General features: G+C 34.4%; 1 pseudogene; it reads right to left on the bottom strand.

The window, feature by feature from the left end:
- Window positions 1-4,887: 4,887 nt before the first annotated feature.
- Window positions 4,888-10,417, bottom strand: LOC120171109 (annotated as a pseudogene).
- Window positions 10,418-15,135: the final 4,718 nt, after the last annotated feature.

Below are 15,135 nucleotides of genomic sequence, written 5' to 3'. Positions count from 1 at the left end.
CGAATTTGATGAAAGAAATGGAAGAAAAAGTAGAAGTTATTCAGAATAATCTTAAGATAGCGATAGACAAAAGTCTTAAGAAGACTTGAAAAGAAAAGAAATTGAATTTCAAGTGGGAGACAAGGTATTTCTGAAAGTGTCGCCTTGGAAGAAAGTATTACGATTTGGGCGCAAAGGAAAGATGAGTCTGACATTCATTTGACCTTATGAGATTTTAAAAAGGGTCGGACTAGTAGCATATCAATTAGATTTGCCTCCTGATATGGATAAGATCCACAATGTTTTTCATGTGTCGATGTTCAGAAGGTACCGATCAGATCCATCCCATATTATCATACCAGAGGAAATAGAGATCTAACCAGATCTAACTTTCGAATAAGAACCAAGGCGGATCTTTGCTAGAGAAAACAAGGAACTGCATAACAAGAAGATCCCTTTAGTTAAAGTGCTTTGGCAAAACCATAAGGTAGAAGAAGCTACTTGGGAAAGAGAGGAGGACATAAGGAAACAGTTTCCACACTTCTTCGTATCAGGTACTTTTAAAATTCGAGGATGAATTTTCTTTAAGGGAGAGAATTGTAATGCCCCAAATATCAGGTCAGTGATTATATTGAAAAGATTTAAAATTTGGAGGATTAAATTGAATAAATGGTATAGTATAAGAAAAATGATTTAGAAATTGTGTTTAAGACCAATTAGTAAAAATGAAAGAATGAAAGGGGCATTTTGGTCCTTTAGAGGGAAATGGGTTTAAAATTTATTTTAATTAGGGTATTTAAGAAGAGGAAAAAGGGGGAAGGTTGAAAACAAGCTAAGTTATCTTCTTCTTCCCAATTGTCCGTGCTCTCCTCCATAGCCAAATGTAAGACTTTATCTACCTAGTTTTTTCTTTCGTTTTTGGGTTGGTATTGAAACCTTAAGTGATGTGGAAGCTTAAAGAAGGTTTAAAGAGGATTAAAACTAATAGATGGATGACTTATTTAAGATTGAAGAAAATAGGTTTTTGAATGATATGTTGGAATAAGAGTTTTTTATTGAGGGTTACAAGTATATTTGACTTGTCAAAGAAGTAAATAAGATATTAAAAGCCTTAAAGGTGATTAAAAACATGTATGAAAAAAGTAGTGTGATTTTTAGTTTGTGATGTTCTTTGGAGATTTTATATATTATAAGATGCTAAATGGAGGAAAGTTAGTTAAGTGATGATAAGTTTAAGGGTATTGTTGGAAGTAAAAGAAAGATAATTAAACGAAATTTTGGGTAAAAATTGAGCTGAAAAATGGAAAATCTAGGAAAGGGTATCGGTACTGGAAGAACAATACCGATACTATAGGTTTAAATTTGGGGAAATAAGATGAACAATATCGATACTGATGCAATTAGTATTGATACTGCTGTGGGTATCGATACTAAGAGAAAGGTATCGATACCATGGATTCCATAATGCAGAAATGGTAGCGATACTGAAAGGGAGTATCGATACCGTAGTATAGAAGTATTGATACCATGGTAGGGTACCGATACTATTGAGCCTGGAAAATTTAAGATATGATGATTTTTTATATAAATTGAATATAATAGTGCTTTTGAGTATTATTAAAAGTATAAATCTTATAGAGTATACTAACATTGGTATGGTATGTGTATTTAATGGATGCTTGTGTTGATCATAACGAAGCTCCTGAGTCAAGCAAGAAAAATGGCAAAGATAAAGTTGTCGAATAGTCGGACATCATTACAACATACTAGCGAGGCTTACCAGGTGAGTGCATTTATTGTACTTGTATGAAAGGAGGAAGACTCGTGATGAGTCAACCTCGAATGTTTTATTGTATGTTTTACTACATTTTGGTATTATTTTCATAACTTGTATGAGAATGATATTATGAATAAGTTTTAGAGTATGAACTACTTTGAAATGAATAGATGAATATTGATGTTGTGCAATGATTATCGATGTTGCCAAAATAGATGTCTAAATATGTGAAATTGACTTAAAAGCCCATTGTATGTGCATTGAGAGTCATAGGCGCATTATCGGTATAAAAGGTACCACTAATGAAAATTATCGATCGATTTTGATTAATGCATAACGGTGCATTATCGGCATGTGTTGATTTCACATGTAGGAAATAGCAAAGACTAGCAGAGTAAAGAGTGCACCAAAGATCATCAATCCAAGGTTGACTCATCAGTAACTGTAAGACATTTATGTCTTCTTTTGATAATTAGATGGCATATATTTGAATAAAAAAATGCTCTGTAATGTATCAAAGTTATAACTTTTGTAATACGTTACAAAGATTTTTTTATTATTTTATTAAAATGTTTTGTTATATTTTCAAAATAAAATTTTATGGGTTTTACAAATAAGTAAATATTTTTAAAAGTCATGTGCAACTGTGACTTGTATTCGAAAACGTATACAGAAAATCGGTGTTACAATTTCATTAAACAAACTCACAGCCTGGGGAAATTTGTCGTGTTTACAAAGTCCATTAATCAAAGTGGAAAAGGTTACGACATCAGGCTCGACACGTAACTTGAGCATTTCCCCAAAACAGACAACCCAAAATCAGCTCGACCTAATTGAAAAAGGCAGTTAATCAAGATGCTCAAGGAATATGCGGAACTCCAGATAATTTCATTTGGCTACACAATGAAACAACAACGACATAATGCTTCATCCTAACAATGGGTGCTAATAGTTTAGTGAATTCTACAATTGAAGGCTTTGGGTACTTCTCAATCATCTTATCAAATAAAATCAAAGTATCATCAACATTATCAAAATGATCATGCCTTTTTGGGTTTCCCATTACATGCATTGATTTTTTGTTTAAAGCTTTATTATGGGTAGCAATGGTGTTAAAAGAAGAAGAAAAATAAAAGTGGAAAATAGAGAGATTCCATCAACCATTAACAATAGGACGAAGAATTAATGAAGAACGAAGCTTACTCATATCTTGAAACTAAGCAGAATTGAAGAAAAAGGGATGAACTTGAAATTAGAAGTTCATCAAAGACTAGCGAGGCAGAGAGGGAGAATGCCAAGGATGAGCTTGAAATTAGAAGTACATCAAAGACAAACATGTTTTGCCCTTACAAAATAGGATAAATTACACGCTTACTCACCGAACTTTACTATATTTCCTATTTCACTCACCATACTTTCATTTTTTTAATTTGCTCACTGAACTTTAGGCATTAAACTTTTATGGTCACTCGATCGTTAAATTTCTGACGCCATTGTATTAAACTTGAAAAAAAAAACTAAAAGTATAGTGAATGAAATAGGAGAGAGTAAAGTTCGGTGAGTAAACGTGTCATGTTTTTTTATTAAAATAAGCCACGTGAGTACGCCGTTACTGATTAAACGGTCGAGTAACCAAAAAAGTTCAATATCTAAAGTTTAGTAAGAAAATTGAAAAAAACTGAAAGTACGGAGAGTAAATAGGAGAGAGAGTAAAGTTCAATAGTGATTGGTGTAATTTACCTTAACAAAATTATTACGACGTATGTACAAATGATCACTTTGCCTCATCCTCTTTTTTGGAGCATTTTACCCACGTTTTATTTTAGAGTAAAATACCCCTTAATTAGATGAAAATCATTAGTTGACTGATGGTCAACGTTTCCTATTGACATGGCAGGTATACATGTAATGTCATGTCTTCAAAAAATCATTTTTAAACTATATTTAAATATGTTTTATAAGTGTATATGTAATTACTTACAATTATAGTTTACTCTAAAAATATATTTTGTTGACATGGCATCACATGTAGACCTATCACGTCAATAAGAAACATAAATCGTTAGTTAACTAACGATTTTCATCTAATCAGTAACATTTTATACCAAAATGAAACGTTGACGCCTTCAAAATAAACTCCCATCAATATAACTAAACTTAAAAATTAATTTATTTAAAAAATCTAAATTTCCAATCAATGTTTGATTTGAAAATAAAAATAGATAATCATTGATATGATGGAATAAGGCACTAGATCCAATGATGACACATGATCTGAATCTAATGGATTTTGACCCGATTTGACCCTTGGGTTAAGTCTTTTAAAAAAATTGAGTTCGAGTCAAGTCTTTTAAAAAAAATTGAGTTCGAGTCAAGTCTATTTTCTTAGAGGATATATTCGCATCGGGTTCGAGTTTAGGGTGAAAAATACCCTACCTGATTCAAAAAATAATATAATTATACCTTATATATTTAGTGATAATTGCAATAATATCCTTCTTTTTCAATTAAATCCTTATTTTTATCGAATAAAAGTAATATTTTTTATAAATATATTTATTTTGGATCAGGTCGGGTTAAATTCAGGTTTTATGTCAAAAAGGCGAACCGAGTTTGAGTCAAGTGAAATCGCCCTAAATCCAGGTTGGGTCAGGTTTTGGGTGGATGATGTAAATTTTTCTGATCGGGTCGGTCGATAACTCGACCGATGACCATCCCTTATTAGATCTTTTAAGTAAGATTAAGAGTTTGAATCCCGATATTTGTGAATGGAACAAGTTAAGTTAGGAGGATTGCCCCGTAATATACTTATGCAAAATCTAATTTTAAAAGAATTGATCAATAAATTAGATATCGATATTACGTTACAGACCATTGTTAGCGTAGGTTGACAAGAACTTCAAAGGTGTTATTGCTCGGAGCGAAAGCTCATCACCTAACTACTGCTGATGGGTGCAGCTATCCTCAAGATTCACTTGAGTATACATTTGACCCTTTTCTTAGTGGCTCTACAGGAACTAACGCTAATGGTGATGCAGCTGAAGATGCTCAAAGAAAATACTAAATACTAGAGTTTTAAAACTATACATTTCAAAATCGTACCGTTTACAAAATTTCTAAAGTTTTAAAATTAAAATCAAAATATTTCTCATTACAGAAAAAAATAGAAACATATAATGATTGCCACTATTTTTTCACACTAATATCAAACATAAAATTGACAGTGCCAGTCCTATAATGCATTCCAATTTTAATATACTAAGCCCTAGCTCGACCGAACGTGTACGTCGATCATGTGACATAGGCACACAACAAGTACCAATAGTGTGCAAGAAAGAACATTTCCAACACGTGCCTTATTCCTATCTTCCGGACATAAGGTTGACAAGAGCTTGATTTTCATAGAAAGAACCAACATCCCAATCCTCTGTTGAGGATGAAAGTGTCATTAAAGCAACCACTATGGATCTCATGCTTGGTCGTAGCTGAGGATTTTCTTGTGTACATGCTTTCGCAAGCTGAGCCATCTGCAATTATATAACATCGTTTTCTTTTATCAAACTGGAAATCAAAATCCTACCACATTATTTCCCAGGCACTGGTCTCACCTTGAACACAGCGTCTACTGGGTAATTATCTCCAAGCCTAACGTCAATAAGTTTGCAAACTGCTTCGTTAGGGTCAGGCTCATTAAGAGCATCCTCAAACTGCAGAAGGAAAAAAAAGGTTTAAATTTGCCAAAAGAAATCAAACCACATTCCAATTTCAACAATATATATATTTATATATTTCATTCAGCTCATTTACTACCAGTCTACCACTTTCCATGAATTGGAGTAGAGGGATTGAAAGAATACTGACCAAGGCAACAAGACCCTTTGATTCAGCAAGAGAGCCATGTGACTTGACAATGGCTTCTTTAGCAGAAATAAGCTCATAGAGCACAACCCCAAACGCATATACATCTACTTTGGCTGAAACATCTCCGTACTGCGCATATCTGAGAACAAGAATGAATAAAGTTACTCCATACCTACAGAACACCTACACGAATACGAATATTTCACAATTTTTTTATTCCAAAGCTAATTTAATCTTGTGTAGGATCTTTCAACTGAAATTCCTACTACAAAAGAGCATATTTAGCTTTCACTCCATAATATAAAGAAACATGGCTTATGATCATTAAACAGTAATATCACGTCCATAAGGATTGCATAATTATGTTATGACATGCGCTCCTCTATAAGGTGAACAAAATTCGATTCAACTCGAAAAAATCAATTTTTTATTTTATTTTAAAACGATGTTGTTTTGTTCTATAGGTTTTACAATGCCTTTCACTCTTATTGCTTCAGAATTTGTTTTGTTATTTGATATATGTTGGTTTCTATACCTAATTGTTTGTCTTAATTTACAAAATTATGAATTTTCTTGGCCAAACCAAATCCTGCACAAACTAAAGACAGTTTAGCCTATTGTTGAGCTTAGGTATGGATATGTTCCTCGACGATAGTGGCCAACAAATTAAAAGTCGCATCAATGAATAAGAGCAAAATTGATCTTACTCTGGTGGCATGTATCCAAATGTCCCGACAAGACGTGTGGGCAGCGATGCACTTCCGACTTCTGTCAGTTTTGTTAACCCAAAATCTGCAACCTGCACGAAATGTTAAAAGTGATTCAGTATAATAAAGTCGAGAAGCTTTCAAAAAGTCCACTTGAAAAGATATCAGGAAAAAAAACCTTTGCACGAAACTTTTTGTCTATCAATATATTGGCTGATTTAATGTCACGGTGAATGTAAACAGGGACAGTATGCTCATGGATATACTCAAGACCTCTGGCGGAGTCGAGGGCGATTTGCACTCGATTAGGCCAAGGAAGTGGCTCCCTGCCTGGAATAAACAACAGAAATCGGTTAGTGCTGCTCTCAGTGGAGGTACCAGTAATTTTCACATAAGAAATCTCACTTGAGCCTCGCAAATGCTGGCTTAAATTGCCATTGTCAATGTATTCGTAAACTAGGAAAAGAGAGCCTTCAACACAGTATCCAATTAAACGTACCTGCATTTGGCATCCATATTAATATTCAATTTGAAGGCAAATAACAAATAAGTTTAGAAGGTCATAACTTCAATGGATGTCTAGAAAGGAGAAAAACCTATAATTTTGTTTTTTTAAAAGGAAAAAGGTAGGCCACTGATTGAGAAAAGTTAAACAACTTCAATAGTTGTGCATTACCAATTGAATAGTTGATTCAACGAGAACCTACTCAAATATCATACCTTATCTACATCATATTTCTTATATTAACAGAAAAGAGAGATTATGAAAACTAATGCATGAAGACTGTGGCTAGGTGGACATAGACAGTTACTATGACTCGTTGTACAATAGAGAACATAAAGGGCTTTTTGGCTGTTACCTATGGCGTTACACCCTGAGTATTAACAAAATGGTATTCAGATTGACAGAGAGAAACATTTTTAATTTTCTATTTGATGGCAAATAATTACTCAAAGATATATCACCCTTTAAAAGTTTCAGTTTGGCATTGACTCGCAGAATCCAAACACGAGAAAAGAGAAAGTAAATTACCAGGTTCAGGTGATGAACATGTGTCAAAACCTTTAGTTCAGCTAAAAATTCTTTGGATGCTTGCATATCCATCTTCTTGATTGCAGCTTCCTGCACAGTTAGATACGAAACCAATATGAGAGGCCTATGGTTCGTTGATGTAGATGCAGGTATATTTAGCCTTAAAAGGCATTAAACAGAGTAACTGTAAATTCAAAACTAAAGGAAAATAAGTTGTGCACACAATAAAAAAATTATTTGTAAATTTAACCATTTCTTGGCTTATTAATAAAAATGCAAGAAACAGTAAAGCTGCGTTTTCTCTGAATATAGTGTACAATATGAAAACACAATACTCACATGGCATGTTCAATAAACATGAAAAATAGTGTAATAAATGTGACAGAGCACGTCTAAAGCCTACCAGCATTATCAACAGCTTAATAACTTGACTACATGTAATCATAAGCACCAAACAATAAAAAAATAAAGTAACAACTACCAACGAACCTCGCCTCTCAAAATTGCATAGAAAACAGCGCCAAAGCCACCTTCACCAATCTTGTTAGCCATACTGAAATTATCAGTTGCCTGGGCAAGTTCTTCATATGAGAACTCAACTGATTTGTCTACAGTAATGCCAGTTAAGCCTGGAGAAGCAGCAACGGCTGCAGTTGTTTCTGATGCCTTACTTCCATAAACTGAACAGATCCCACAAACAAAAGAAACATAGAGAAGAAAAGAAAAAGCAGGGACCAATCAGCAATTAAGGTAATTGTAACCAACAATAACTAGAAAAGTATAATTTCTAAAAACAAATAAAAAGATATGACACAAGTGTAGATAATATGTTGAAACATTTATTCAAGAACAGAACAAATGATAGTCTAGGCTCTCAGAGAGGTTGTAAAGTGCAAATGCTTGAACAGAGAACTTTAGGATATTAGAATGAAGCCTAAAGTATGCTCTTTTGCTCTACATTAAGGAACAAAATGCAGCAAATCAACCGGTTTTGCTAATCAATCACCTACTAGAACTGTGTTTTCAGATATTCACCTGGCAGAACAGTCTAAAAATACTTGTGAAAAGCATTAAATTGTGATAAAAAAATTCTTTTAGTTCGTTAAAATATCATAAACAAACAAAAAGGGGATAGAGAAGCAACGGACTACCATTCCCACCTTCAGCAGATATGTCTTGGGAAACTGTCGAAAGCAATATTGTTCCCTTCTTCTTTCGGAAAAATTTAACATAAATTCCAAATGCCAGCAACAGTGCTACAACTACAACTGCTATAGATATCCCAGCAACAGCTCCACCTGAAATTCCTGCTTATATAAAGGCAAGATATGAGATCAAAGTAAAACAATTACCAGCTAATGAACATCCCAATATCATAATCATCACAATAGCGACATGCAAAGAAGGCCAAACCACCTGTGCTGTAAAACAGAAAGAAAACAAATTTAGAACTTTTAAGGTTCAAAATTTAAACAAAAGATAATAATATATTTAATTATTTTCAAGGTATAATGTTGTATTCCCTACCTTGATTTGAGGGGACGAAAACTATTATCGGTATCTGCAAAATAAAAAAAGATTTGTGAGGCAAACAACTGTTGTTCGTGATACTTAGGGTAATGTCATACCCTTGGGGTCTAAATATCAGCGAGTTGACCATAGTGTGTAAAACCCATGGGAATCAAAAGAAAAACCTAGAAATGAAACTTCACTTAACTTATTTGACAACATTTTGATACATAAATATACTCCAAACATTACCTGAATGACAATTAAACACATCACAATAAGTGAAATGAAAGGATACATATGGATGACAGTGGAACTAATGTTGACATCATTTAGAAAATTCATTAAACTCCCCCATGACTTTATGAAGCAACTAAATTTCAATGTTCCAAGCTTGAGTTAGGTGCTAAAATCAAATCTAAAATTATTAAATTAGTTAAAATAATCTTCTATACTCCTATGTTCTCTCTTCCTCTTAACAGTAACTAAATTTCAATGTCTGGCACTAAATTCATACTGGATAATATAATTATCCCAGTCTCACTTGCCTATAGAATTTAGAAAAAAAACAGAATCAAACAAAAGAAATCAGCTCTGACCAAAACTACACAAAAATCCCATAACAGAATTAACCCTTTTCTCACTGCGGAAATCCATTTAAATTTACTAGTAAAGCTAACAAAAACACAAAATCAAACTAAAATGCTAAAGAAAAGATCTTTGCCCAGAAATGATAATCCTAGAATATCCCTTTCTTTGTTCCATAAAATTATCTTAATTTCATTTCCTATAAATTAACAATAAATAAATGTTAACGGAAGCACCTCTGCCCGGAATATAAACCAAGCCAGCCCCTGAGCTGAAATTTGCTCCGGGGTTGTAACTTTGCACCAACCCTGATAAATTCGATGACAAATTCGTCTGAGTCAACACAGTATTCAAAGTCTCATTCTGTCGAAGGGGGTACGTAATAAACAAACCGTAATCCCTGGAAATAACAGGATCTCCACACGAACAATTAACTACCACACTAACCACCCCACTGTCCGGTATATTGGTCGGAGGGTAGCTATTAAACCGCTGCAACCAATCGGCCGTCGTCAAACCCGAATAATATTCAGAAGCGATTTTTTCGTAAGTGTCGCCCGGTCGAACTGAGAACGTAAACGCGTGGCCGAGGAAAATCTCCATTGATGCAATCGCAAGGGAAAGGAACATTGAGCCTGCTAAAAGCGTCGACGCTGTCTTTATTCGGAACTTGCCGGTTGTAAATAAGTATTGGATCGAAATTAAGTGTCGAGAACGGTACGATGCTGGAGTTGAGAACCTCGGATATGAAGGTCAAGTTAGCTCCTTCCCAAACGTAGTACGACGCTAAGGCTAAATCGCAGCCTCTGCTGCATCTCGATTCTACTGAAATCGACGAAATTGATATGAACAGCAACAGAACCGAGATTAATTTCAGCATTTTGGGAAAGTGAAAACCCTAGATTTCGATTTTTGGGAGTTTTAGAGGGAGGGGAGCTTGAAGGTGAACGGAAGATAAATTTGAGAACGTTGGCCGGAGGTATTTGAAAATTGGGTGATAACGAGAAAGACAGAGCTGACGTGGCATGTGATTAGTTGGGCAAATTTGGCTCTTATTTGAGTATCGTTTTTTTCACAACAACAACAACAACAAAACCCAATTCCCATATGTATGGGGTAAGGGGGAGGTAGGGTAGTAGGCTACCCCCAACGCCAGGTTGAGAGTAACTTCCGTGGAAGACCTCCGGCAGTCAGAAAATTAAAAATTTAGATACAATGCAATGCATGTATAAATAAATACATAAATACATAGCTAAACAGTATTCATATGCAGTTATTAAAATCATATGTGCGTCTGTAACAGGAATTAATCCCTGCATAATTATCCCTGCGAAAGAATCTCTGCATATAGACATAAACATAAGATAAGATCCGGCTAAATTTAAAAGAGGAAACATGAAAGAGAATGATACACAGAAGTCAACGTTAGCAAGCCCAGTTCTAATCCTTCATAAATACCAATAACAGAAACGTATAAAAAGTATAAGTCATGGAAAATACTACAAAGACATTAAAAGAAGACAGAGATGATACACCCTATAGATGTGACCCACACTACTCGACTACCCTAGTCTTTAGCCTCCATATTTTCCTATCAGAGGTCATGTCTTCGGTAAGGGCTAAATCCCTCAAATCAGATCTCAAGCAGTCTTCCCACTTTCGCCTTGGTCGTCCTTTCCTTCTGGCACCGTCGACTGTAATCGACTCTACCCTCCTTACCGCATCCGACGATAGTCGCCTAAGGACATGCCCAAACCACCGTAGTCTTCCCTCCCTCAATTTTTCGGAAACAGACACCACCCCCAAGGACATCCTAATAGCAGAGTTTGTCGTCATATCCCTCAGAGTCTTACCACATGTCCATCGAAGCATTCTCATTTCTGCGGCCTCAATCCTCCTTACGTGATCCTTCTTGGTTGCCCAACATTCTGATCCATACAACAGCGCTGGTCTTATTGCCATTCTATAAAATTTTCCCTTAAGTTTTAGAGGGACCTTCTTGTCACACAGAACTCCAGTAGCGGCCCTCCACTTTAGCCATCCCGCCTTTATACGGTGTGTAACGTCATCATCTCTACACCCCCATCTTTATGTATCATAGACCAAATTATTATGAATTCCCGCTGTTTTATTCTTTAGTTTTTGGAGATGCTAGTCACACTCTCGGCGGCCTTTCATGTGTATTCACGCGCTCTTGAATTTGACTGGCAGGCGGCTATGCCCCTGACTCGTCCACATTGCTGCGGAATATTAATTTTATATTCTGCCTTTCTACTTTTCTTCAAACATATAAATATTGCTTAAAAGTTTTAATTTTCAAAAGACACAATAAACTATATATATATTTGATTATATAAGTTAAAATTTTATAAATTTAAAATAATATTAAGTATTATAAAAAATAATTTTATAACTCATTGTTTTATTAATATTTGAATATGTGTTTGATAACACTTATATTCGGGGGAGGATGCACAAAGCCTCGGTAGGGCCAAGTGCATCAATATTAGTTTGGGAAAATAATTAAATTTAACTTAATGTGTTAAGAAAAAAAAAAGAAAAAATAAAAATTTTGCATACACGTTATTTTTAAGAAAAAAAATAAAATTTTGGATATAATTATTAAATTTCTAGATTCGTCACTATCCATATTAAACAAAAAACAATTAGACACCTAAATAGAAAATATTTTTTATATTAAATCTGTAAAATAATAATAACAAATTGATAGTATAATTATATATAACAAAACATTTTAATTATATTAAAATTAATATAATATATAAACTATAATAGTTATTCATGTGTATCGCAATTATATTTAAATCCAATTATATATGGAATTTTCAAACAAAATCAACAAATACAACGGCAGTGAATTTTGAACACGTCTAAAGTTAATAAATTGGGAAAGTAGAAAATTGAAGGCACGCGCGAGCGAAAGGCGGGTAACATTTAGACATGTGACTTTGAAAAAAAATTAGCTAACATTTATTCTCATATCTAATAAGGTAAATGGCAAGTAGGATAGTAAGTTGCTCCTAACATTAGGTTGAGAGCAACTTTCGTGGAAGACCTCTGAATTATGAATTGTCCACCGTAGGACTCGATCTCACGACTCCAAGGTTAAAAGTCTTGTGTTCTACCAACTGAACTGGACAGACAATTCAGACATGTAACTTTGAAACAATCCATATTATAGCATCAACTTTTTTACAATTATTATAGCCTCATTGTTGAATGAATCAAAATGGAGCTTTTGGTTATTTTCAAAGTTGTAAGTTTGCAACATCTAGACATTGTAGAGCCGACTTGTTCTCATAGAATAGTTTAACAGGCATTTCTTTATCTACACCCAGCTGTGCAAGTAAACCTTTCAACCAAATCGATTCTGCCATTGTGGCTACCATACTCATATACTCTGCCTTCGCTGTCGATCTAGCTATCGTGTTTTGTTTTTTGGACTTCCATAAAACCAAAGCCCCTTCAATTTTGTCACAAAAACATGTAACTGATTTACGTGTTAAGGGCAAGATGCCCAATCCGCATCACAGTAAGCTATAACATTGCACCCTTCTGAGGCTTTATATAACAAACCCTTACTTGGTTCTTTCTTAATATATCTCACCACGCGTAATGCAACCTCCATATGCGACTGCTAAGGACTTTGCATGAACTGGCTGAGATAATGCACAACGTTGGTTATATTCGACCTTGTATGCGTTAAATAAATTAATCTCTCAATTAACTGCTGAAAAGCAGTCTTATCTTCAATCTCAATGTCCTTATCTTTATTGACAAGACTTTTATCACACTCAATGGTGGTCAGCTTCATATTTTGTTTTAGGGGTGTCAAAGTACTCTTAGGCTCACCCAAACCTATGTCACCAATAAGTTTCAAGGCATATTTTCGTTAGTTTAAAACCAAACCCTCTTTTGATCTTAAAACAGCAATGCCTAAGAAATATGTCAATTCACCCAAATCCTTAATTTTAAAATTCTTATTCAAAACTTCCTTCAATTCTTTAATCATCCTATAATCATGTCATGTTATACGAAGATCATCTACGTATACCAACAAAACCACAATGTTATCCTCGTGCCTTTTTATGAACAAAGAGCAGTTGAAATTAATTTGAGTAAAATCAGCAAGTGTCAAAGCTTCAGTTAACTTCAAATTCCATTGTTGGGAGGTTTTTTTTTAGATCATACAATGACTTTTACAGCCGACACACCATGTTCTCCTCCTAGATGCAAAACCCTCAGGAAGAGACATGTATACTTCCCCAACCATATCGCCCTGAAGAAAGGCATTGTAAACTTCCATCTGGTAAATAGGCCATTAAAAATTAGAAGCAATAGCTAAAACAGTGTGAACTGTAACCATTTTCACAACTGGAGAGAACGTCTACAAATAATTAATACATTCTTGTTGTTTGTACCCCTTCGTAACCAATTGCGCTTTATAATGCTCAATCTCACCCGAAGAAAGGTACTTGATTTTATATACCCATTTGCTGCCAATGCGTACTTTCCCTGCTGGCAAAGAAACTATAGACCATGTTCTATTAGATTTTATGGCTTGAACCTCATCTTTCATGGATTTGTCCCACAAAGGACTTTGCACCTCCTCAGAAAAACATTGAAGCTCAAGAGAAGACGAAACAGAAGCTAAAAATGATTTAGTACAAAGTGAAAGATGAGAATAAGAAAGAAAGTTATCAGACTGGAAAAAAACAAATACTTTAAGCCATCCAGGAGGCTTAGGAACACGAAAAGACCGACGGGTAGTCTCACAAAGAACAAATGATGAACTCGTGTCAAGAGTAGGCTCACAAGGAATAATAGATGAAGTCAAATCAAGAGAACCTTAATGATCAGAATTGTCTAAACGTGGAGAACTTGCTGAAGCAGAATTAAGAATGACACAAGACTCCAAAGAACTAAGAATGGATGATGAACCACGAGAAACAAGAGGGGACAAAACTAAAAAAATTATAATCAACAATAATGGATGAAGAATGAAAAAACAGAAGAGAAATCAATAGGAATCTGAAATGGAAAAACATCCTCAAGAAACTTAACATCACGCTTAACAAAGAAAAATGTGGTGTCTAAATTGAACAACAAATTCCCTTTTTGAGTAGAAGAGTAATAAAAAAATACCGAAGGAATTACTCTAGGAACAAACTTGTCACTGCAATGAGGATTAGTAGCATAACAAAGACATCCAAAAATATGTAAATGATAAATATCATGGGGTTTGTGATAAAACATTTTGAATGGTGTTTTCCAACGAATGACCGAAGAAGGAAGTCTATTTATATGATAACATGCAGTCTTGAATCACTCACCCCAAAATTTAATACAAACATAAGAATGAAATTTTAATGCATGAGCCACCTCTAACAAATGTCGGTGTTTACGCTCAGCTACATCATTCTGCTACGGAGTGTAGACACAAAGAGCTTTGATGAATAATGCCTAGGGAGGACAAAAAAGGTGTATAAGTAGAGCTAAAACACTCTGAAACCATTATCAGAACGAACAATACGAACATCAGTAGAGAATTGAGTCTTGACATAGGCAAAAAATTCATTAAGATACCAAAAAAATCAGACTTAAGCTTCAACAAATAAATCCACATCATTCTAGTATGATCATCAACTATCGTAAGTAAA

This window comes from Hibiscus syriacus, unplaced genomic scaffold, assembly GCF_006381635.1.
Source record: "Hibiscus syriacus cultivar Baekdansim isolate YM2019G1 unplaced genomic scaffold, ASM638163v2 tig00111812_pilon, whole genome shotgun sequence".
In the NCBI taxonomy this organism is placed as follows: Eukaryota; Viridiplantae; Streptophyta; class Magnoliopsida; order Malvales; family Malvaceae; genus Hibiscus; species Hibiscus syriacus.
The sequence above is the reverse complement of the archived record's forward strand: the minus strand, read 5'-3'. Positions and strand labels throughout refer to the sequence as shown.